This window comes from Mauremys mutica, chromosome 12 (assembly GCF_020497125.1).
Source record: "Mauremys mutica isolate MM-2020 ecotype Southern chromosome 12, ASM2049712v1, whole genome shotgun sequence".
Classification (NCBI taxonomy): Eukaryota; Metazoa; Chordata; order Testudines; family Geoemydidae; genus Mauremys; species Mauremys mutica.
The window spans coordinates 53,444,750-53,468,340 of NC_059083.1; the positions used below are offsets into that span (position 1 = coordinate 53,444,750).

The 23,591-nt window shown below is 46.4% G+C and overlaps 1 pseudogene; it reads right to left on the reverse strand.

Moving 5' to 3' along the window:
- On the reverse strand, positions 1–21,540 carry LOC123346187 (annotated as a pseudogene).
- Positions 21,541–23,591: the final 2,051 nt, after the last annotated feature.

Genomic DNA, 23,591 nt, shown 5'->3' on the forward strand with positions numbered 1-23,591 from the left:
TTATATTTTACTTTTCCTCAGCTCTTGCTGCTGCTACCTGGGTGATGCATTGATAATGCCGTGGATGTTCCTTGCTGCTCTCACAGCAGATTTCATAGCGGTTTCGAACCAGGCATGAGGCTGGGCTGTGAGTTCTCCTGCAAAATGGACCCTCCCTTCATTCTGAAACAAAGCTTCGGAGTAGTCGACAAACTAGTACAGGGTGAATGAAACATAGGATCCCATCGTATATTTGTCCAGGCTCCATTTCTTGATCACATACTTATCACAGACACTCTGGATATAATTCTTGGGCACCTGGTGGATTTCTGCCAGGTCCCTCAGCACCACATCAACACACTTTTCATCACTGAGGGGAATGAAGAATTCAGCATCATCACCCCAGATGTATGAAGCAAGGATCACTGGAGAAATTGTGGCTGGGGTAGTAGATGAATCTGGATGGACGATCAGTGATTGACCTCCCACCCTGTATTCCCTCTTTCTCCCAAAACTTTTCAGTACAGACCAAAACAATCTTAGTGGCTTCTGAGTAGTGAATGGAGCCCAGGGCATGGGCCTTGTTAGTCGAAAGAGGTGGTGAAAATTGAATAAGCCATGTGGCTTTTGCCATGGCCGTGACAAGAACGTAGTCGGACGTCACAGCCGAGGGGACCAATGCATCTGGCCTCTGGTAAAACACACTCTCACTTGGTCATCCTCGTTTACTATCTTCACTACTGTGAAGTGAAATAGAACGCCCCCATGAATATACTGGTAGAAAGTATCGGGAAGCTGATCGAATCCCCCAGTGATCTCATCATAACTGAAAGAAAGGGGAAGAAAAGAGGATGGTAAGGCAACAACATCATTGGGCAACAGTTATCTGAGAGAATGCCGCAAGACCAACAAAGAGAGCTGTAAGGAGCTGCATAGTTGAAGATACAATCTAGCCCCTACTGAGTGCCAACTCCAACTTCTTTTATTATGGTAGAGCACCAGGTCTGCTGCTGTTAAGGTTAAGATCAGCTATCTGTTTAAAGCTTGACTCTGCTAAATGCTCAACAATCTGCATGATTACTCAGATTGCCTTGGAATTAGTTCTGCCTCATGGGGGTACTGGGAAGCATTAATGATACTACTTTAGCGTCATTTGACCTAGGTGGTTCTGAGATACAACAGAGTGATGCCCCAGTATGCCCATAACACATACACTCTGGAGTTAATTACTGAATTCCATAGGATCTGACCCAGTTAGAAGCTATGGACACTGTGAAAGTGATCCTGGTTTTTAATGGCTAGAGAAGTATAGCAATGAACACCTATCCTTTATGATAAGTCAGACCATCAGTGCTTACTTTAAAGAAGGCAACCAGCTGCATTGATAAGATGAGGTTGATGGACAGTTAAATGTATTGAAAGATGGATGGATCCTACCAGAAGTACATGTCTCTTCCACATATAAAGCAACTGAATAAAGATTCCTTTTTCCTTACCCCTTCTCAGAGAATGTAACATGGTCCATGACAGAGTGAAGAAATGACATCTGGAATTCACCATCTTCATTCAGCAAGTCACCGATCATGTCGATGGCTCATCTACTTAAATTTCCTTCTTTAAGCAAATAATCCTGGGTGGGGAAGAGTGGAGAGGGTGGAAGGTGCATGCATATTATATCCCCATAGAGAATGACAGGCAAAGAGAGATCTCATTTCAGTTGAACATAGGAATTATTCAACATCCATAAGGGATGAGCAGGAGTCAAACCCATCCACTATGCTACTCAGTGATTCGTCTGTGTGCCCCTAGGGCGGCAGGCACGTTTCCGTGGCGGCGGCAATTCGCCTGCAGCTTCTATGTTTAGCTGAAGCCACCACAGACAGCTAAACATAGAAGCTGCTGCCAGATTGCCGCCACCGCAGAAACGTGTGTGCCGCCCTAAGGGCACATGGACAGCCCCCGCTGTCTGCGGCGGCAATTCAGCGCACTGCTTGGGGGCAAAACAACAGGGACTGCCACCCCTTGCAGATTGCCGACCCAAGCACCAGCTTGGAATGCTGGTCCCTGGAGCTGGCCCTGCCCTTACCACCAGTTCAAGTCCCCCCTCTACCTGGTGAAGTGGAAGGATTTGAACAGGAGTCTCCCCACCTCTTACATAAATGCCCTGACTGCTGGGCTAGTGGGTAGTCCCATTCTCTCGCGCTGAAGCTGTTCCATTTGGGATGAACAGATAGTCATTGGAGCAGAGGGACTGGATCCAGGGTGTCCCAGCCGAGTGCCTTAACCACTGGATTACACAGTCCTGATCACTTGCTCTCTGCTTTGTCTCTTTTTATAATCTGGCCCCAGAGGCCTCCGCATCTATGAGCATAGGGGCTGACTTTTGTTTCTCCCTGGGGATGCTCCACCCTGGCTCTGTCTCGAGGCCTCTTCCCCAAGGTCCTGCCCTTGCTCTGCCTCTTCCTGTCCCCACTCCAACTCCAACTCCAACTCCAACCCAGAGACTCCCGCCCATCCATTGCTCGCTGCTCTCTGCCCTCTAAGTGCTCCCCCAGCACCAAACAGCTGATGGGCAGCACCCACAAAGAGCTGTGGCTGATGAGTGCTGAGCAGCCACTATTTTTTATCTATGTGTGCTTGAGCCCTTGATCATCCCCTGAGTCAGCGCCTATGTCTGTGAGCACCTAAACACCTTTGAAAATCTGTCCTTTAAGAGCCTAAATCTCATGAGTTCAGATGTAACGGTGTGTGCATGTGTGTGCGCATGCGCATTTCCCAGATGCGCTCAGCACCTAGCAGAATCAGCTTCCCAGGATATGTCCTCACTGGAGAGCTAACTCGGTTGACAGGTGCCTGGGTTAGCCTACCACGGGTGTGAGGAGCCACACTGCTAAGCCAAACCTGAAGTACTGTGTCCTTAATGATGTTACATTCTCCCATGGATGTCTCTAGGACTTCTGGGGCCAGGTTCCATGGTTCTGTGTGAGGCAGTAAACTGAGCCGCTTTATGAGACTTTCCCTTGTTCTTCTTGGCACACGGTGGTCGTGGTGGTGGGGGAATTGTGAGATGGCATTGGAGGAATATCATCACTTGAGTGTTTTTTAGCTTGTATCTTCACAGCCAAGTGGACAGGTTAATAGCTCAAGTGAAAGCAGAGCCCAGGCTATAATGCATACTACCAATCATGCCAGCTAGCCTGGATTGAAAGGACGACTAAACTTGAAAGCGAAAGCTGTGTGTGTGGATATGAAGGGGGCTTAGGACCAACAAGTAAAAGTCCAGGCTAATGAAGAGAAACCCAACGTGCACAAGTCCTTTCCACAACACACACACACTTTATCCAGTGTCTGACGATAAAACTCACTAGCTGATTTTCCTCTCTCTGTAGGGTGCAAGGGGTATTGCAAGACATCAGGGTTTCTTTCTACCTCTCCAGCTCTTGCCCTGATGCTGTTAACTAAATACCAAGCTTTGTCATCAGTATTGTAGAATGGGTTCAGTTTCAGTTTAAATTTGGTAACAAATTCACACACAACCCTAAAGAGAAAGGAAAGGGGTGGAGGAAACAGAAAAATGTCAAAACTGAACAAAAGTTGAATTCACAAAACAATTCACTTTTGGAAAAAAGGCAAAAAAAACCCCCAAAACTGTTTGCTTGAGAAAGTTTTACCACCTCTCCCAGCAATGTCCTCTCCCTCTCACAGGTTTCTGACACCTCTCATCTTTGATCTACAGACACAGCCATGTTGTGGTTGTACATGCAGCTGCCTCTGAAGCTACAGGTTAATTTTCGGTAACTGAGGCTCCCATTGTCTCTGTAGGATGTTCCACTCAGCTGTGTTGATTCCAGCTCAGTTCTTAATGGTGTGTTCCTACCATCCGAGGCATTTCCATGACCTAAACAGCTCATGCCTACTGCTCTATTCCAGGGGAAGCATTTTAAACCATTTGCACACATGGTTATCACTCAAGAAAATCCATGATCCAAAACCAGAATAGCTTACAAAGAAGGTATGAAAAGAATCATGCCTGGAAGATGGCAGGCTGGGGTCTCTATGGGGCCAGAGCAGGGATACTTTGGGAGTTTATATTAGGGGTGGGCAACCTTTTTGGCCCGAGGACCACATCTGGGTGGGGGAATTGCATGCAGGGCCATGAATGTAGGGCTGGGGCAGGAGGTTGGGGTGTGGGAGGGAGTGTGTAGAAAGGGGTGTGCAGAAAGGGGCTCAGGGCAAAGAGTTGGGGCAGAGGAGGGGTGCAGGGTGTACGAGGGGCTCAGGGAAGGGGGTTGGGGTGCAGGAGGGGGTGCAGAGTGTGAGAGGGAGCTTAGGGCAGGGGGTTTGGGTGTGGTGGTGTTTGGGGTGCAGGAGGAGTGTGGCAAGGTCTCAGGGCAGGGAGTTGGGGTGCAGGGTGCAGGAGAGGTTCGGGGTGCAGGAGGAGTTCAGGTTGCAGGTTCCGGCCTGGCGCAGCTTACCTGAAGCAGCTCTGGGGTGGCAACAGCACGCACTTGGGCCAGGGAAAGTTCCCTGCCTGCCCTGACCCTACGCCACGCCGCTCCCAGAAGTGTCCGGCACCACGTCCCTGCAGCCCCTGGGAGATGAGGGGCAGAGGGCTCCGCGCACTGCCCTCACCTGTGGGTACCTTCCCTGAAGTGCCCAATGTCTGCGGTTCCCCATTCCCGGCCAATGGGAACAGGGGGCGGTGCCTTCAGGCAAGGCCGGTGCACAGAGCCCTCTGCCCCTCCTTCCCCAGGGGCCACAGGGACGTGGTGCCAGCCACTTCTGAGAGTGGCGTGGGGCCTGCAGCACCATGGGGGTGGCAATTCTGCGAGCTGGGTCCAAAGTCCTGACAGGCCGGATCCGGCCCACTGGCCATAGTTTGCCCACCCCTGGTTTATATGGTCCCAAATACTTTGGCTTCTTGTAAGTTCAACCTTAACTATTGATTCCCTGAGTTATTAATTATTTCCACTCCGACTAGCCGGATTTTAATTTTAATTTGTTGATATGTGCACCCTACCTTCAATTTCGCTTTACATCTCAGTTGTGGTGTGGTTGTTGTAATGCAGTGCTTTTCAAACATTTTAGGCTGCCTACCCCTTTCCAAATAGTGCAGGCCAGGGGTTCTCAACTGGGGTCGCCAAGCCTGAGCCCCACCACTTGGGGCTGAGGCCAAAGCCCGAGGGCTTCAGCCCTGGACAGGGAGGCTAAGGTTACATGCCTCCCTCCCCAAGACAGAAGTCCTTGGCCGGCATGGCCACCCCGCCCAGGATGGCGTGGGTTGGATGGGCTCGGGCTTCGGTTCCCCACTCCTGGGTTCACGCAGTAATTTTTGTTGTCAGAAGGGTGAAATGAAGTTTGAGAACTGCTGATAGTCTACTGCTTACCCCCATCTGAGATAAGTCTCCTCAGGCCCTACTGCTGGATGAAAAGCTGGATATGAGTCAACAATGTGCCCTTGCTGCCAAGAAAGCTAACGGCATTTGGGGCTGTATAAGTAGGAGCATTGCCAGCAGATTGAGGGTTGTGATCATTTCCCTCTATTTGGCATTGCTGAGGCCTCATCCGGAGTACTGTGTCCAGTTTTGGGCCCCACACTACAAGAAGGGTGTGGACAAATTGGAAAGAGTCCAGCGGAGGGCAACAAAAATGATTAGGGTGCCGAAGCACATGACTTATGAGGAAAAGCAGCAAAGAGTCTTGTGGCACCTTATAGACTAACAGACATTTTGGAGCATGAGCTTTCATGGGTGAATATCCACTTCATCGGATGCATGTAGTGGAAATTTCCAGGGGCAGGTATATACAAGCAAGCAAGAAGCAGGCTAGAGATAACGAGGTTAGTTCAATCAGGGAGGATGAGGCCCTCCTCTAGCAGCTGAGGTGTGAAAACCAAGAGAGGAGAAACTGGTTTTATAGCTGGCAAGCCATTCACAGTCTTTGTTTAATCCTGAGCTGATGGTGTCAGATTTGCAGATGAACTGAAACTCACCAGTTTCTCTCTGAAGTCTGGTCCTGAAATTTTTTTGCTGCAGGATGGCCACCTTAAGATCTGCTATTGTGTGGCCAGGGAGGTTGAAGTGTTTTTGTATATTGCCATTCCTAATATCTGATTCGTGTCCATTTATCCTTTTCCGTAGAGACTGTCCAGTTTGGCCGATGTACATAGCAGAGGGGTATTGCTGGCATATGATGGCGTATATTACATTGGTGGACGTGCAGGTGAATGAACCGGTGATGGTGTGGTTGATCTGGTTAGGTCCTGTGATGGTGTCGCTGATGTAGATACGTGGGCAGAGTTGGCATCGAGGTTTGTTGCATGGATTGGTTCCTGAGTTAGAGTTACTATGGTGCAGTGTGCAGTTACAGGTGAGAATATGCTTCAGGTTGGCAGGTTGTCTGTGGGCGAGGAATGGCCTGCCACCCAAGGTCTGTGAAAGTGTGGGATCATTGTCCAGGATGAGTTGTAGATCCCTGATGATGCGTTGGAGGAGTTTTAGCTGGGGACTGTATGTGATGGCCAGTGGAGTCCTGTTGGTTTCTTTCTTCTGGGTACATGTCTGGCTCTGTTGATCTGTTTCCTTATTTCCTCGTGCGGGTATTGTAGTTTTGAGAATGCTTGGTGGAGATTTTGTAGGTGTTGATCTCTGTCTGAGGGGTTAGAGCAGATACGGTTATACAACAATATCTGCTCTAACACCTACAAAATCTAACACCTTCAAAATCTCCACCAAGCATTCTCAAAACTACAAAACCCGCACGAGGAAATAAAGAAACAGATCAACAGAGCCAGACGTGTACCCAGAAGCCTCCTACTGCAAAACAAACCCAAGAAAGAAACCAACAGGACTCCACTGGCCATCACATACAGTCCCCAGCTAAAACCCCTCCAACGCATGATCAGGGACCTACAAAATCTCCATCAAGCATTCCCTGTAAGCCACATGGTTGGGTGGCCTTCCAGGAGAGATTCAAATGCCACATAGTTGATTAGCAGAGCCCCGCACATCCAGATGGTAGCATGTGTTCAGGTGCCCGCCCTGCCCCCTGCTTTGCAGCCATGTTGCTCCTGCAGTTGCTCCTGGAACCCTCCCGATGGTTGTTCAGAGTGGGGCATGGGGAAAGGAGGATGCTGGTGTCAGGGTGTCCCCCATCTCCAGCCCCTGTACCCCATCTCCACAGAGCAGGGTAGAGGGGACAGGGCTCAGGACTTGCAGCAGTTCTGAGGTCTGAACAACCTTTTGGGTGAGTGAGTGCCTTAAAGGGATAGCGTATGGTCTCTCAGAGACTTTCCCAGCAGCCAGCACACACAATCTCTGTCTCTGTCGGACCATCTCTCTCACACTCACTCACACTCGCTACCCATGTACCCAATCTCTGCAGAGCAGGGGAGAGGGGACATGGTTCAGGAGGAGGAGAGCTTTCAGTGAGTGCCTTAAAGAGACGGCAGATGAGTGTCTCTCAGAAAGTTCCCCAGCAGCCAGCATGCATGCATGCACACACAAACAGTCACACACTGTGTCACACACACACAGTCTCTGTGTGTCTCACACACAGTCTGTGAGTCACCACACACACACACAGACACACACACACTGTCTGTGTCACACACCTCCCAACACTTCTGTTGTTGTTGTTAATTCTTGGTACTTCCTGCAACGCACATATATTCTCTAAAAAAGAACAGGAGTACTTGTGGCACCTTAAAGACTAACAAATTTATTTTAGCATGAGCTTTCGTGAGCTGCAGCTCACTTCATTCTATGCATCCGAAGAAGTGAGCTGCAGCTCACGAAAGCTCATGCTAAAATAAATTTGTTAGTCTTTAAGGTGCCACAAGTACTCCTGTTCTTTTTGTGGATACAGACTAACACGGCTGGTACTCTGAAACATATATTCTCTGTAATTTTAGTCTTTCAAAGTGTGTTATTTTAGTGTTTTGACTGGTCTATGTATTTCATCATTTTTATTTCGCTCTTACACTTAAAGTTAATTATTTGAGTAGTGAGTTCTAAAATGCCTAACTTGTCCTGGCTCATGTAATTATCCCTACTGGTAACTTTTTAAAAGTATATATTATATCTAGGTTATTTGTTTCTACTGGTGGCACACATCTGTACATTACATTGGTGCACATAACAAAATTTATTCCGCATATGGGTGGAAAAATTAAGAGGGATCATTGCTCTTGACCCTGATGCCCTTGGCCATGGTGCCCTGGGTGGTCACACACCCATAAGGCCAGCCCTGCATCTACTTGCCCTGCCTGATAGCCTGCACAGGGGAGTTTGCAGGTGTGCATCTCTCCCCTCCCCTCCCAATCCTGGTCTGTCCACCATTAAAGAATTTTTTCGCCCATACCCCATGACAAGAGCTCGGGTAGCCCTAGGGGTATGCATTCCCCTGTTTGAAAGCCACTGTTATAATGGAATGTTAAACTGTATTATAAAGTTTAACCACTAGGTGGTGAGGTGTGTACCATACTTTATGAGAACTGGGAACAGCCATAGTTGGCATTATATTAAAGATCTCTTAAAGGGCCCACATCTCTTGGAACTCTGAGGTGGAAGCTTTGTAACTAGTTTGTATCTGGTACACGGGGTATGCTCGGGGGGGAGGGGGGGCAAGCAGAGGCACAGTCCCACCCCAATAATCATTGGGGGCACAGAACTTCTCCAGCCACTGGGCCATGGAGGCAGGGCAGATCGAGCTCCTGCCGGGGCTGGGCTGGGACTGGTGTTGGGGCTGGGTGGAGGGAGTGAGAATCGATCTCCTACCAGATTGGGGCTGAAGCAGGGTGGAGGGAGGGAAGATCGAGCCTGGGCCGAGGCTGGGGCTGGGGCCAGGGCAGGGTGGAGGGAGGCAAGATCAAGCTCCTCCCATGGCTGGGTGGGGAGGGGAGGCATCGGGCATAGGCATCACAGAAACCTGGTGGAATGAGAGCAATCAATGGGACACAATCATTCCGGGGTACAAAATATATCGGAAGGACAGAACAGGTCATGCGGGGGGAGGTGTGGCATTATATGTGAAAGAAAATGTAGATTCAAATGAAGTAAAAATCTTAAGCGAATCCACATGTTCCATAGAATTTCTATGGATAGAAATTCCATGCTCTAATAAAAATATAACATTAGGGATCTATTATCGACCACCTGACCAGGACAGTAATAGTGATGATGAAATGCTAAGGGAAATTAGAGAGGCTATCAAAATTATGAACCCAATAATAGTGGGGGATTTCAATTATCCCCATATTGACTGGGAACATTTCACTTCAGGACGAAATGCAGAGATAAAATTTCTCGATACTTTAAATGACTGCTTCATGGAGCAGCTGGTACGGGAACTCACAAGGGGAGAGGCAACTCTAGATTTAATCCTGAGTGGAGTGCAGGAGCTGGTCCAAGAGGTAACTATAGCAGGACCGCTTGGAAATAGTGACCATAATACAATAGCATTCAACATCCCTGTGGTGGGAAGAACATCTCAACAGCCCAACACTGTGGCATTTAATTTCAGAAAGGGGAACTGTGCAAAAATTATGAAATTAGTTAAACAGAAATTAAAAGGTACAGTGACTAGAGTGAAATCCCTGCAAGCTGCATAGGCGCTTTTTAAAGACACCATAATAGAGGCCCAACTTCAATGTATACCCCAAATTAAGAAACACAGTAAAAGAACTAAAAAAGAGCCACCATGGCTTAACAACCATGTAAAAGAAGCAGTGAGAGATAAAAAGACTTCCTTTAAAAAGTGGAAGTCAAATCCTAGTGAGGCAAATAGAAAGGAGCACAAACACTGCCAACTTAAGTGCAGGAGTGTAATAAGAAAAGCCGAAGAGGAGTTTGAAGAACGGCTAGCCCAAAACTCCAAAGGTAATAAAAAAATGTTTTTTAAGTACATCAGAAGCAGGAAGCCTGCTAAACAACCAGTGGGGCCCCTTGACGATCAAAATATAAAAGGAGCGCTTAAAGACGATAAAGTCATTGCGGAGAAACTAAATGGATTCTTTGCATCAGTCTTCACGGCTGAGGATGTTAGGGAGATTCCCAAACCTGAGCTGGCTTTTGTAGGTGACAAATCTGAGGAACTGTCACAGATTGAAGTGTCACTAGAGGAGGTTTGGGAATTAATTGATAAACTCAACATTAACAAGTCATCGGGACCAGATGGCATTCACCCAAGAGTTCTGAAAGAACTCAAATGTGAAGTTGCGGAACTATTAACTATGGTTTGTAACCTGTCCTTTAAATCGGCTTTGGTACCCAATGATTGGAAGTTAGCTAATGTAACGCCAATATTTAAAAAGGGATCTAGAGGTGATCCCGGCAATTACAGACCGGTAAGTCTAACGTCGGTACCGGGCAAATTAGTTGAAACAATAGTTAAAAATAAAATTGTCAGACACATAGAAAAACATAAATTATTGAGCAGTAGTCAACATGGTTTCTGTAAAGGGAAATCATGTCTTACTAACCTATTAGAGTTCTTTGAAGGGGTCAACAAACATGTGGACAAGGGGGATCTGATGGACATAGTGTACTTGGATTTCCAGAAAGCCTTTGACAAGGTCCCTCACCAAAGGCTCTTATGTAAAATAAGTTGTCATGGGATAAAGGGGAAGGTCCTTTCATGGATTGAGAACTGGTTAAAAGACAGGGAACAAAGGGTAGGAATTAATGGTAAATTCTCAGAATGGAGAGGGGTAACTAGTGGTGTTCCCCAAGGGTCAGTCCTAGGATCAATCCTATTCAATTTAATCATAAATGATCTGGAGAAAGGGGTAAACAGTGAGGTGGCCAAGTTTGCAGATGATACTAAACTGCTCAAGATAGTTAAGACCAAAGCAGATTGTGAAGAACTTCAAAAAGGTCTCACAAAACTAAGTGATAGGGCAACAAAATGGCAAATGAAATTGAATGTGGATAAATGTAAAATAATGCACATTGGAAAAAATAACCCCAACTATACATACAATATGATGGGGGCTAATTTAGCTACAACGAGTCAGGAAAAAGATCTTGGAGTCATTGTGGATAGTTCTCTGAAGATGTCCACGCAGTGTGCAGAGGCGATCAAAAAAGCAAACAGGATGTTAGGAATCATTAAAAAGGGGATAGAGAACAAGACGGAGAATATAGTATTGCCCTTATATAAATCCATTACTGTGTACAGATGTGGTCTCCTCACCTCAAAAAAGATATTCTAGCACTAGAAAAGGTTCGGAAAAGGGCAACTAAAATGATTAGGGGTTTGGAGAGGGTCCCATATGAGGAAAGATTAAAGAGGCTAGGACTCTTCAGCTTGGAAAAGAGGAGACTAAGGGGGGATATGATAGAGGTATATAAAATCATGAGTGATGTTGAGAAAGTGGATAAGGAGAAGTTATTTACTTATTCCCATAATACGAGAACTAGGGGTCACCAAATGAAATTAATAGGCAGCAGGTTTAAAACAAATAAAAGGAAGTTCTTCACGCAGCGCACAGTCAACTTGTGGTACTCCTTACCTGAGGAGGTTGTGAAGGCTAGGACTATAACAATGTTTAAAAGGGAACTGGATAAATTCATGGTGGCTAAGTCCATAAATGGCTATTAGCCAGGATGGGTAAGAATGGTGTCCCTAGCCTCTGTTCGTCAGAGGATGGAGATGGATGGCAGGAGGAAGATCACTTGATCATTGCCTGTTAGGTTCACTCCCTCTGGGGCACCTGGCATTGGCCACTGTCGGTAGACAGATACTGGGCTAGATGGACCTTTGGTCTGACCCGATACGGCCGTTCTTATGTTGTTATGTTATGTTCTTATGCTCCTCCCGGGGCTGGGTGGGGAGCGGGGACAGCAAGCTTCTGTGCCTCCCAAAAGGGGCCGAATTTAAATTCCTGTGCTTGCTCCGGGGTACATAACATGGGTCAGATGTTAAGGCAGTCTAACTGGTGCCAGAGGAAAACGGAAGCAGCAACAAAAGTTGCAAGCCGAAAAAAAGTAAAGAAAAAAAAAAGAAACAGCAGCAAAGGTTGCAGGGTCACTCACATCAACATGTCACTCCTCAATGCCCTGGAGAACTTCAGCTTTGACAAACCTTCAGAATGGCCATACTGGATGCAAGGTTTTGCTTTGCAACCAAACTCCACAAAGAAACTGATGATATTCATGGTTTCTTTTTAATTTATGCTACGAGGAAGCTGGCACAGCATAGCTTTCAAATCTTTCTTCTTTACTGAAGACCGATGCAAAGTTGACTATGAAATGGTTCTGCCTATGATTGATGCATACTTTATACCTCAGAGAAATGGGACTTATGAAAGGTCATATTTTCACCAGAGAATTCAAGAACAAGGGGAAAATGTTGAATCTTTTATCAGAGTTTTCCATATATTGGCAGAAAACTGATCTGGGGACTGTAAAATCTGAAAATATCAGAGATAGATTGACCACAGGGCTTACAGGTGAAGTCATTCACAGCAGCTACAATTAAAAACAGACTTAACCCTACACATAGCTATTCAAATAGCAAAACAGTCTGACCTTAAAAAAACGCAAAACAAACATGCCAAATGGGAAACCTGAGAAGCTAGCTTAGAAGTGAAAAGAACAAGGAGTACTTGTGGCACCTTATAGGCTAACAAATTTATTTGAGCATAAGCTTTTGTGGGCCCATTTCCAACAGTTGACAAGAAGGTGTGAGTAACAGTAGGAGTTAAAAATAAGCATGGGAAAATAGTTTTACTTTGTGTAATGACCCATCCACTCCCAGTCTTTAGTCAAGCCTAATTTAATGGTGTCAAGTTTGCAAATTAATTCCAATTCAGCAGTTGCTACGAGGAAGCTGGCACAGCATAGCTTTCAAATCTTTCTTCTTTACTGAAGACAGATGCAAAGTTGACTATGAAATGGTTCTGCCTATGATTGATGCAATGGGCTTTGTTGTAAGGCTAGGTTTCTGGGTTAGTGTTTTTGTTGTGTGGTTGCTGGTGAGTATTTGCTTCAGGTTGGGGGGCTGTCCGTAAGCGAGGACTGGCCTGTCTTCCAAGATCTGTGAGAATGAGGTATCATCCTTCAGGATAGGTTGTAGATCCTTGATGATGCTCTGGAGAGGTTTTAGTTGGGGGCTGAAAGCTAGTGGCATTCTGTTACTTTCTTTGTGGGGACTGTCCTTTCATCCAGACCACACCACACAATCCATTGTCTACAACCAAGCTCTAAGATACAATCGCATTTGCTCCAACTCCTCAGATAGAGACAAACACCGACAAGATCTCTATCAAGAATTCTTACAACTACAATACCCACCTGCTGAAGTGAAGAAAGTTTGACAGAGCCAGAAGAGTATCCAGAAGTCACCTACTACAAGACAGGCCCAACAAAGAAAGTAACAGAATGCCATTAGCTGTGACCTTCAGCCCCCAACTAAAACCTCACCAGCGCATCATCAAGGATCTACAACCTATCCTGAAGGATGATCCCTCACTCTCACAGATCTTGGGGGACAGGCCAGTCCTCACTGACAGATAGACCCCCAACCTGAAGCAAATACTCACCAGCAACCACACACCACACACACTAACCCAGGAACCTATCCTTACAACAAAGCCTGTTGCCAATTCTGTCCACATATCTATTCAGGGGACACCATCATAGGACCTAATCACATCAGCCACACTATCAGAGGCTCGTTCACCTGCACATCTACCAATGTGATATATGCCATCATGTGCTGAAGACAGATGCAAAGTTGACTATGAAATGGTTCTGCTTATGATTGATGCATACTTTATACCTCAGAGAACTGGGACTTATTTGAAAGCTATGCTGTGCCAGCTTCCTCGTAGCAACTGCTGAATTGGAATTAATTTGCAAACTTGACACCATTAAATTAGGCTTGACTAAAGACTGGGAGTGGATGGGTCATTACACAAAGTAAAACTATTTCCCCATGCTTATTTTTAACTCCTACTGTTACTCACACCTTCTTGTCAACTGTTGGAAATGGACCATCCTGATTATCACTACAAAAGGTTTTTTTTCTCCTGCTGATAATAGCTCACCTTAACTGATCACTCTTGTTATAATGGGTATGGCAACACCCATTTTTTCATGTTCTCTGTGTATATATATCTCTTCCTACTGTATTTTTCCACTACATGCAGCTGATGAAGTGGGTTTTAGCCCACAAAAGCTAAATAAATTTGTTAGTCTCTAAGGTGCCACAAGTACTCTTCGTTCTTTTTGCTGATAGAGACTAACACGGCTACCACTCTTAAACCTGTCACAATAGCTTAGAAGTGGTAAACAGCATAAGTTCTACAAGTCTTTATCCTAAGGATATGAGGGACAAATTCCAGATAAATGACAAGACTGCATACACAAGATGTGGAAAATTTCATAGCCCAAGAAATGTATGTCCAGACAAAACAGCAAGATATAATAAATGCACAAAATACGGACATTTTGCTGCTGTTTTCCACACAAAAGCAGTCAGGGGGTTGGCTTGTATTGCAGACAATCAAAAACCAGTGTTTCTGGGGATCTACCATGAGCAATGACACAGAGTGTGCCTTGAGAGTGAAACCAAATATTCATGGCAAGACTACTGACATTAAAATTGACTCAGAAGCGCACATGACAGTCATATCAGAAGGGACATACAGTCACCTTCAACCCCTGAGAGCTGAAATCACCTGATACAGGTCTGACTAGCCGTGGAGGTATTCTGAACTGCATGCGCCAGTTCACCACAGAAACAAATTACAAAGACAAAAGTTATGAATCTAGACTGCATGTGATCAAAGGATCAAAGACCAACAACCTTCTTAGCCACAGTGTGACAGCCATTAAAAATAATAATAATAATAATAATAAAATAAATGGAGATATACCTATCTCATAAAACTGGAAGGAACCCTAGAAGGTCATGGGGTTTATCCCTAGCAGGACCAAGTACTGATTTTGCCCCAGATCCCTAAGTAGCCCCCTCAAGGACTGAGTTTACAACCTGAGGTTTAAGAGGCCAATGCTTAAACCACTGAGCTATCCCTCCCCTGGTGGGCCTAGTGGGAATGGTGGAAGAACTCAATGGAGTATTTGATGCTATTGGACTTTTGAAAGGAAATCCAGTAGAAATAACTTTAAGAGACAATACTAAATCATATAGAATAACAGCACGTTTACCAAACAGACCTTGGAACAGACTAGCTGTAGATTTATGCAGATTTAGAAGACATCATTATCTAGTTGAGTGAACTAATTTTTCCAGGTACATACAAATAATGTACTTAAAGAAAGACATAACATGTCAGAGTGTTATTGAAAAACTGAAGTTCACTGTTACTTGTTTTGGTATTCCAGTAGTGATGGACAATGGGCTACAATTCACTGCTTTGGAATTTAAAGAAATTCAAACAAAATATGATTTTGATCATATTACTAGCAGCCCACATTGCCCACAAGTGAATGGAGAGACAGAGAGCTGCATAGACAGCCAAGAAAATCCCATAGCGGGAAGATCCATTCTGTGCTCTTCTGAGCTAACACTAACAACAGCTACTGGATATAGTCCAGCTCAACTCCTGGTGGGAAGACAACTCAAAACTACTGTTTTGACTTTGAAAAAGTACCTGTCTTCAAAATGGCCAGAAAGAAAGTCGCCAAGTCAGACAAAAAGGCAAACACTTTTACAATACATGTCACTTAGTTAGAAAACTGCCCGTTTAGAACCTGGTGATTGTATTTTGGCTGAACTTAATAGAGGAAAAGGATGAAGAATTTCAGCTATCAAAATGAAAAAAAGAATTAATTGCCCAGATCTTATGTGATTGAGGCTGACAGTGGAGAGTTCAACTGAAACCATCAAAATGTACAGTTAATCCCATAGAAAGAGTAAACAACAGAGCAAACTCATCAGACTCAGAACAAGAAGAAGCCTCGAAGTTACCTAACTAACCACAGCCAGTCATGCAAGTAATGAACAGCCAGATGATCAAATTGTGATGCTTTTGGATTGTGTAATTAGAAAGCCAGTATGACTCAGAGATACATAACAGACTGATCCATACCAAACTTTAATGATAGCACAATAGTGTAAATTTTGCAATGGCAGGAATGTAAGACATAAAAGGGGAGATGTGATGGAATGCTGAACTGTACTAAAATATTTAGCCAGTATGTGGTGTGGTGTGTATCACATCTTACCTGAGCTGAGAATAGCCACAGCTGGCAGTGTATTAAAGATGTCTTAAAGCAATGATAGTCAGACTGCAGCTCGCAAGTGGGCCTTTAATGTGTTTCCTGTAGCTTTTTGCAGCACATGATATTAAAACACTGTGATTTAATTATTAACCAATCTAAGTTATTAACGAATTTTTATGCCATTAACAAATTAAATGATCGACTTGCAATACATTATTAACTTATTTGCTGAGAGAATTAAGATTATATATATAATTCTCACAGCAAATTTATAAAAAAATACTAAATATTTCCCATCTTATTGTTTAAATATGAGTAGTACTATAGTAAATGAAACAATGAAATAACACTACTTTGGCTCTTTTGGGTAATGTGAATCGCTAGTTTGGCTTCTGAACCACTGAGGTCTGAGTATCGCTGTCATAAAGGGTCCACATCTCTGGATCTCTCTGGGGTGGGACCTCTGTAACCAGTCCATAGCTGGTATGTGACAGCTGTGTACTCCAAGAGCATACCAGGAAGCAAATTGTAACTCTAATTTCTGGCTACCCCTTTGCTTAAGGGGGAATTAATCCTTTTGCTTCAGAGGGAATTTTTCTGGGCCAATCCTAGGCACTGCCCCGCTAAGCTGGTTTAGATACAGTGGCTGGCAAAGTAGAGCCATCGCTCCAGTCCACTCCCTGCTTCTCCTCACCCATTTGCAGCCCACCTGTTCTGGAAGAGTAACAGCCCCTCAAAGATATCTCTCTCTCCTGTACACAAACTGACAATGTGAGGCAATGCAGGTGGTCCATGCAAGGCAGGAAGGAGGCACCTTAAGCTCATCAGATACAAGCCTTTCATTATTTTTTTTTCTAGGAATGATCATAAAAATCTTAAAACTGAGGCTTCTCCTTTTATGAACAGTTATTGGTGGCTGATAAGGGGTAAATGTATTACCTGTGGTGTTCGGGCAAACGCATGGGTCCAAGGTCCACATACCAGCTTTTGTCCTTATTGTGATAGGTCATGATGCGTCCTCCCACGCGATCACTGGCTTCCAGAATCAGAACCTAAAAACAAAACATAGGCCATGGTTTTCTTTCACTTGCCGGTTGCTAATGGTGAGATTCACAAAGGGACTTAGGTGCCTAAATCCCAAATGTAGGTGCCACTGGCATTCACAATCCCCTACCGCTCATCTGCCACTGAATCTTTCAAGCATCTAAAGTCACTCAGTGCCTACATTTTCACTGTCAAAGTTCCCTAAGTACCTAAGGTTCTACTCTGGGGATGAGTAGAAATGCAAAATTTAAAGGGAGATATGTGATGGAATGCTGCTTCCCTCTAGGTGTCAGAACACCTATGCCCCAGAGCCATCTATGAACTGGGAGAAGATCGGTGTACTTCTACACAGCTCATCAGCAGGGCTCAACTCAGTTGCCATGGTCAGAGAAAGGGACACCTACATCAGACTATCCCATTGCCCAGTAGTCAGGGCACTCTTCTGAGAGGTGGCATCAGGGCCAGCATTACAAGTGGGTGATGCAGGCAACCTCCCAGGGTGCTGTGGTCAGGGGGGGCGCTGTGGTCAAGAGGCAAGTAGCAGGGTGGGCCTGGGGAATGAAGCCACAGCAAGAGCAGGGATACTTTGGGAGTTTATATTAGGGGTGGGCAATCTTTTTGGCCTGAGGACCACGTCTGGGTGGGGGAATTGCATGCAGGGCCATGAATGTAGGGCTGGGGCAGGAGGTTGGGGTGTGGGAGGGAGTGCGGTGTGCAGAAAGGGGCTCAGGGCAAAGAGTTGGGGCAGAGAGGGGTGCAGGGTGTACGAGGGGCTCAGGGAAGGGGGTTGGGGTGCAGGAGGGGGTGCAGCGTGTGAGAGGGAGCTTAGGGCAGGGGGATTGGGTGTGGTGGTGTTTGGGGTGCAGAAGGGGTACGGCAGGGGGCTCAGGGCAGGGGGTTGGGATGTGGCAGGGTTTGGGGTGCAGGAGGGGTGTGGCAAGGTCTCAGGGCGGGGAGTTGGGGTGCAGGATGCAGGAGAGGTTCGGGGTGCAGGAGGAGTTCAGGTTGCAGGTTCCGGCCTGGCGCCGCTTACCTGGAGTGGCTCTGGGGTGGCAACAGCACGCACCTGTGCCAGGGCAAGTTCCCTGTCTGCCCTGACCCTACGCCACGCCGCTCCCAGAAGTGTCCGGCACCACATCCCTGCAGCCCCTGGGAGATGAGGAGCAGAGGGCTCCGCGCACTGCCCGCACCTGTGGGTACCTCCCCTGAAGCGCCCATTGTCTGCGGTTCCCCATTCCCGGCCAATGGGAATGGGGGGCGGTGCCTTCAGGCAAGGCCGGTGCACAGAGCCCTCCGCCGCTCCTTCCCCAGGGGCCACAGGGACGTGGTGCCAGCCACTTCTGAGAGCAGCGCAGGGCCCGCAGCACCATGGGGGTGGCAATTCTGTGAGCTGGGTCCAAAGCCCTGACAGGCCGGATCCGGCCCACTGGCCATAGTTTGCCCACCCCTGGTTTATATGGTCCCAAATACTTTGGCTTCTTGTAAGTTCAACCTTAACTATTGATTCCCTGAGTTATTAATTATTTCCACTCCGACTGCAATGGTCTAGCCGGATTTTAATTTTCATTTGTTGATATGTGCACCCTACCTTCAATTTCGCTTTACAACTCAGTTGTGGTGTGGTTGTTGTAATGCAGTGCTTTTCAAACATTTTAGGCTGCCTACCCCTTTCCAAATAGTGCAGGCCAGGGGTTCTCAACTGGGGTTGCCAAGCCTGAGCTCCACCACTTGGGGCTGAGGCCAAAGCCCGAGGGCTTCAGCCCTGGACAGGGAGGCTAAGGTTACATGCCTCCCTCCCCAAGACAGAAGTCCTTGGCCGGCATGGCCACCCCGCCCAGGATGGCGTGGGTTGGATGGGCTCGGGTTTCGGTTCCCCCGTCCTGGGTTCACGCAGTAATTTTTGTTGTCAGAAGGGTGAAATGAAGTTTGAGAACTGCTGATAGTCTACTGCTTACCCCCATCTGAGATAAGTCTCCTCAGGCCCTACTGCTGGATGAAAAGCTGGATATGAGTCAACAATGTGCCCTTGCTGCCAAGAAAGCTAACGTCATTTGGGGCTGTATAAGTAGGAGCATTGCCAGCAGATTGAGGGTTGTGATCATTCCCCTCTATTTGGCATTGTTGAGGCCTCATCCGGAGTACTGTGTCCAGTTTTGGGCCCCACACTACAAAAAGGGTGTGGACAAATTGGAAAGAGTCCAGCGGAGGGCAACAAAAATGATTAGGGTGCCAAAGCACATGACTTATGAGGAAAAGCAGCAAAGAGTCTTGTGGCACCTTATAGACTAACAGACATTTTGGAGCATGAGCTTTCGTGGTTGAATATCCACTTCATCGGATGCATGTAGTGGAAATTTCCAGGGGCAGGTATATACAAGCAAGCAAGAAGCAGGCTAGAGATAACGAGGTTAGTTCAATCAGGGAGGATGAGGCCCTCCTCTAGCAGCTGAGGTGTGAAAACCAAGAGAGGAGAAATTGGTTTTGTAGCTGGCAAGCCATTCACAGTCTTTGTTTAATCCTGAGCTGATGGTGTCAGATTTGCAGATGAACTGAAACCTTCCCCCAGTTCATGCGTCCCACTGGGACAAGGGTGCCGGGTGCCTAGAGGTAGGCTGCAGTGCGCATGCTCACAGACAAAAATATCGGTGCCCTCAGAGTTAGGCATTAAGTGAGTTTAGGCATCTAGAAGGTTCAGGGACAACTGAGCAGGGGTTTTGCAAATCTCTCTGTGGCCTGATTCTGGGAGTTAGGCACCTAAAGTTGCAGTTAGGCTCCCAAGTCTTTTTGTGAACCAGCCCCTTAACTTTAACTCAATGAACTTTGTGTCTGGAAAAGAGAGTAATATACTGCTTGTGTGCATACAGCACCCAGCCCACTGAAATTCACCTTGTTTTTGTCTTCAGCATTGTGTAAATACAATCAGATCATTTCAGAGAAGCACTGATTCCCTTGCCTGTCTCTGGCTCCTCTCGATCATTAGTATTACCTTGCAGCCAGCATCTTGCAACAGTTGGGCAGCAGTGAGTCCACTTATTCCTGCCCCTACAATAACCACCTTCTTTGAACTACACCCTTTTTCCAATCCATTTTTGGCAATATCCACCAGCTCTTCATAGTCGGGGTCAGTAAAGCATTTTTCCCACTCCTTCAGTTTGCTAGGGAGACTCTCTAAGCTTGGTGCTACCACAAGGAGTAAGAACTGAAGAAGTGCTAGAGACAGATGTACAAAGAAATCAGACGACGCAAATGGAGAAAGAAACTCATTCTTTAAGATCATGGAGCTCAGTAACATCACCGATGTGATACCCCTGAGGTCTAGGAAGAGGTTAATAACTTCAGATTCTGGAGTTTAGCTATATTAACAGAGAGAGAATGTACTACTACGGAAGAAGTCAGCTGTGTGATAGTATTATCTTTATCTTTTTACAATATTTTTTCCCCAATCCAGAAGTAAAATGAGCCAGAACTAATAAGAAAGTGATATTTTCCTTGAAAATATTTCAGAGGAAGTGTACAATTTTCTTTTAAACTCTCATGGAAATTTTGTGGGTTTGGGGGGTTTTTTTGGTAATTTTTTTTCCAAGCTGTTTCCAAAGCGTTTCAGTTTTTGAAGGAAAAACAAACCAACCAACTGATAATATTGAATTTTTCATTACAAATGATTTGTTCAACATGCATATTTGTTAATAATCAATTCCATTTTGTGCCCATTTCTTTCAAACTGCACATTTTGAACACTTCTAACATTAACTTAGCTTGCCAGAAATGCACCCCTCAATGGTGACTCAAAGAAGCTCTTTCTAAGAACACTCAGCAGGAGGTTTGCAGGATCAGGACCTTGGTTTTGAGTAAATGTATTTAAAACCTACAGGGCTCTCTTGTTACTTATTATAGGACTGATTTAGAACATTGATGTCTGTTGATATGGTGAAAATACAGTCCACTCTTAATATTTCAACTGAGTGCAAGAGCCATGTTAGAACTTTAGTCAGAGCAGGTCTATTATACCCATGATAAAATTGGTCTTTCTGTGTAGCTTTGAGTCACAGTGCAACCAAAAATACACGATTGGTGCTCTTTCCCCCAAATTCACATTGCCACACTTAACAAGGTGTAAAGGTTTCTGGGAGAAAATCAACTGAAAGAGAGAGAGAGAGAGAAACAGAAATACAATAATGAGAAAAATAGAGAGAGGAAAAAGTTATGAAACAAGAAACTAGTGAAATATTAAGCAATTGACAAAGTAATATGTTCCCCAAAAGGCAAAGTACCCCATTCTTCCACAAAAGTTTCAAAAGAAGAAATTTCACTCACAGAACCTGTCCATGTTCAAACTGGCAGCCCAAGTCATCAAGTGAGCCGTGTCCTTTTGAACACAGAACTAGGCTGGCTGATAAATATCCTAGGGGAATCTGCTGGCTCCTTGTTGAATGAAACTGGGACAACTGACTGTCAACAGGAATCACAGGACCACATCCTAGGAGCTGATCAGCACTGCCTCTGGCTTACTCTGGGTAAGCCAATGTTTGCCAGGCATGTGGGACTCAGAAACAAAGGAGGGGTGGGTGATGGGAGGCTCAATCTTATGCCAGCCACCTCTGAATTAGGTAGCTCCCCATTGTCCCCTGGAAAGCACCCATGTTTCCATCCAACTCCTGTGACCTCTCTGTCCTCCAAACCCTATCTGCTTAAATAAGTCATGATTTTGGTCATGGGTGGCATGTGAAATGAGTGTTTGGGGAGGCTAGCCCCCAGCCCCACCCCATCTGCCCAAGGCTCATCCCCCAGCCCTTCCACTCCCCACCGGAGCCCAGAGCCCCCCACTGTGGCCACTAGTCCCCCAACCCAGGCATGGCCCCAGCCAGCACCCCCAGCCATGGAGCACTGGGTAGGCAGGTAGCGGATAGGCAGCATGGCCCCAGGCTTGGAGCTCCAGGTGGACGGGCAGCCTGGCCCCAGCACCTTCAGCCCCCCCAGCCCCAGACGGCCAGGTGGGTGGGTGGCGTGGGATGTGGCCCCAGCCCAGGCCACACCCCTGGCATGGGGGAGGAAGAGCCGCAGAGCAGGAGGGTGCACGGGGGCAGAGTGGGAGCAGGGCCACCCTGGCTGTTTGGAGACCCTCAGCCTTCCCCAGCCTTTGATACTCACCTCCCAGGGTTTTGGTGCTTTACTGCCTTCTTCATAGACTTTCACTGTATGTGCTTGTGGCAAAGTTGCTGCCCCAACACATCCCATCTTGGCTGGCTGTAGCATGGCTGCACCTTTCACCTCGGTTTCCTCCACTTTCTTTTGGCCTCTGCCAGCTGTAGAAGGGACCTGGCCCTCAAGCTGGACAGCTTTAAAGAGTCCTGCCCCTTCTGGAGCCACAGCATCCTGTCCCCAAGTCCTAAAGTAACGCATACAAACCCCAAACCTTCCCCACACCTCATCCCAGGCTCCTGTGACTCCCACAGCCCCACTGTCCAGGGGCTGGCATGAGCTTCCCCTCACTCAGGGGTTCAGGCAGCACTCGGCAGAGTTCCTGTCTCAGCCCCCTGGGACGATCCTGCCTGCTCATCTCTCCCTACTTTCAGGCTGCTCCGCAGAGAGAGGGTGCTCCCCTCCTCCTCTCTTGTGGGTCTCGTTCCTCCAACTGAGCTCACACAGCTCTTTGTGGCAACAACCCTGCTTTCCCCCACCTGTGTTTTATTTCTCATTAGGCCTGGCCCATCCTCCAGCAGGGTGGTTAATTGGCCTCTCAGGCCCCAATTAATCCTTTCATGGAATAGGTGGGGTTAACACCCAGGATGGGATCTACGAAGGGACTTAGGTGTTGCAATGCTGAGTAACAGTGGCTAACCTCCAGGGGCCTAGACAATCACTGGAAGACCTCTGTCCTCCAGGCCATTCACAGGTATAAACTAGAAATGGCTCAGAGCTGCTCTACTTTATCCCAGCTGCCAACAGGTGACCTTTGTTTTGCCCAGCAATGCTGCCTATGCCAGCATGAGGAAGACAGGTACTGTGGAGGCTGCTGGGGTGGCTCTGAACTATCATAGGGTTTCTCTGTTCAGGGGTTGATCCTATGGCCTGATGTTCTGAATTTATAGCCATTTTGCACGGCTGGACTGCCAGAACGAATCTGCTTCACCATAAAAATATTAGCTTAGAACTCAAATTGAGTGAGGGAAGGCTATGAAAGTTAGAGATTGTTCAAAAATTGTATTTGTTAAAATCACGCACACTGAGTGCAACAGTTAGAGAAGGGGCCTTAAAGGCATTGATTCTCCTGACAAATTAGTACGTTCTTAATACTCTGCAGTTATCTATATTTCCTTATATATTTTTGAATGTTATATGTGAAGATTGGCACAGGGATGGGTGGGCTGGAGGTAGGAG